At 57.6% G+C, this 2,597-nt stretch overlaps 1 pseudogene; it reads left to right on the top strand.

Annotated features, from left to right (window-relative positions):
* The window catches only part of LOC102424995, a 10,713-nt pseudogene extending 8,758 nt beyond the window's left edge, over window positions 1-1,955 (top strand).
* The last annotated feature ends 642 nt before the right edge of the window (window positions 1,956-2,597 follow it).

Genomic DNA, 2,597 nt, shown 5'->3' on the forward strand with positions numbered 1-2,597 from the left:
AGCCCACAGTGACCGTGTATCCTGCAAAGACCCAGCGCCTCGCAGCACCACAACCTCCTGGTCTGCTCCGTGAACGGCTTCTATCCGGGCCATATTGAGGTCCGCTGGCTGCGCAACGGCCAGGAAGAGGAGGCCGGGGTGGTGTCCACGGGCCTGATCCGGAACGGGGACTGGACCTTCCAGACCCTGGTGATGCTGGAAACAGTTCTCCGGAGCGGGGAGGTCTACACCTGCCAAGTGCGGCACCCCAGCAGCACCAGCCCTGTCACCGTGGAATGGAGTGAGACGCCCTCTGACCTCACATGCCTCCCCCCACAGGGGCCTTTGCTTGTCCCTGAGGGTCAGGATCCCCTCTCCCAACACCCCGTTTTCCTTTGCTCTGTCTCTCCTTCAGCACAGGCCACAGGGTACCCCTGTGATCACTTCTGTGGACACCCACAGCCCTGGGAGGCCGCCGTGCCTGCCCTGCTTTGAATTCCCCACACTCTCCCCTCATGGTGCCCCTTGGACCTGGGCACCGTCCCCTGTTGAGCTGGGCGGGTGCTTCTGCCTGCGCTGAGCTGCCCACTGTGATGTGGGAAGAGGTGCGTCCTCCACAGCGTGGGGACCTTCCTGCCACGGGAGAGCCCTGTCTGCTGTGCCGTCTGCGGCTCTGTCACCCGGACCAAGTCCTGGAGGTCACCGAGCCCCGAGCTCCGCAGCCTCATAGGCCGAAGCAGTGGCCTTGGGGCGGGTGTGAGGGGACCTGAGGCCAGTGCCTGGGCCTTGTACCTGCTCAGTGTGACCTCAGTCTCTTTCCCAGAAATGGCAATTCTTCTATAGGGCATCACCTCTCCCCCCACCCCTGCACTGCACCTCCTTTCCCACCCCTCAAAAAAAGCTTTCAATCCCAGGATTTCAATTATAGAAGTTGCTTTGGGCTAAAACCCACTGAAACCAGCTTCTTCTCTCAGGGGCCCAGTCTGGATCCGCACAGAGCAAGGTGCTGAGTGGAGCTGGGGGCTTCATGCTGGGGCTGCTCTTCCTCGGGGCGGGGCTGCTCATCTACTTCAGGGCTCAGAAAGGTAAGGGGTCTGCTGGCAGCCGAGGCCCTGAGATGGTGGGGAGAACTGGGGCTTTGCTGGGTGAGCTCTGGGTATGGCAACGCCATAGAAGCCTCTTTCCCTGTCGGTCTCATGTTCCCTGGAAATGCAGAAATAACCAGCTCCCGGTTCTCAGGGTGGAGACATGAGGAGTCATGGCTGTGGGGTTAGAGACGGGTTAACACGCACGGGTATTTGGGTGCAGATCCTGGGGCACATGGAGGAGCAGGCCCTGCGGTCACTAATGACACTGGATGTGACGGCTTCGGGTCCACTGCTCTCAGCTTCTGCTCTTGTCCCTGCTCTGGTGTCAGCGGGTGGAGGTGCTGCTGGAGAAGCTCTGGTGGCCTGGGCGGGGACCCTGTGTTTGGGGAGACACTTACCTTCATATCTTTTAAGTAGCATCTTCCTTCTCTTCCCAGGACACTCTGGACTTCAGCCCACAGGTAACGCTCTTTAATCCTCTCTCAGGGACGCATTCGGTTTCCCTAGAACAGAAGGTGCAGGGGACGAGCCAGGGGACAGATAGCGGGGAGCCTGGGTGTGGCTCTGGCAGCCACTTACACTGCAGGGTCTCCTCCCGCCTGGTGAGAGGCAGCTCTAAAGCAGCTTTGGCTCCTGTGGCCTCAGAGCTTTTATTCTCACTTGGGAGCCACAGCAGGAGGCCTGGGAGGGCAGCGCCCCTGCTGGCTGGGCCTGGAACAGCACTGTCCTCTGTCTGCAGGACTCCTGAGCTGAGGTGGCCATGGCGACAGGGGCAGGAAAGAACCTTCTGTCCAGCTCCTTCACAGCCTGAAGAGGTTTCCTGCTGGGCTCTCACTCCACAAGGAGAGCCGCCTGGGGCTCTGGCTGGGTCCTGGCTCCTGAGCCGCAGCAGCTCCTCCCTGCTGGTTCCTCCCCGCCCTGGACCTGGAGGCCCCAGTGTTGACTGCAGAACCTTAGCTCCATCCCTCCCTGTCCCTGTGTGTTCCACCCTTGCTGTCTGCTGAGCACCTTAGCTCACCTCTGCTCACATTTCTTTGTAAAATGTTCCTCAATTAAATATGGAGTGAAATCATCTGCATCACAGGCTTCAAGGACAGGAAGTAGAAAGAAAAGTTTCCTTGTTCACGTCCTTCTTTTTCATGAGTTTTCCCCCCTGTAATAGGACTGGTTCCTGAGCCAGGAGAGAGCCTGTCATGGATGGACCTAAACACGGTGGTCTCCTAGTCAGTGTTTCTCAAAGACAAGCACGCAGGTTCCTTTCCCCTGAGATACAGAGGGGACAGCAAGTATAAGAAACGCAGGTAAACCCAGCTGGTGTTGCTCAGTGGTTGAGTGTTAACCTGTGAACAAGGAGATAACTGTTCAATTCCAGGTCAGGACACATGGCTGGGTTTAGGGCTCCATCCCAAGTGGGGGGTGTGCAGGAAGCAGCTGATCAATGATTCTCTCTCATCACTGATGTTTCTATCTCTCTCTCCCACTCCCTTCCTCTCTGAAATCAATAAAAAAATATTTCTTTTTTTTAAAAAA

Source organism: Myotis lucifugus, unplaced genomic scaffold, assembly GCF_000147115.1.
Source record: "Myotis lucifugus unplaced genomic scaffold, Myoluc2.0 scaffold_697, whole genome shotgun sequence".
In the NCBI taxonomy this organism is placed as follows: Eukaryota; Metazoa; Chordata; class Mammalia; order Chiroptera; family Vespertilionidae; genus Myotis; species Myotis lucifugus.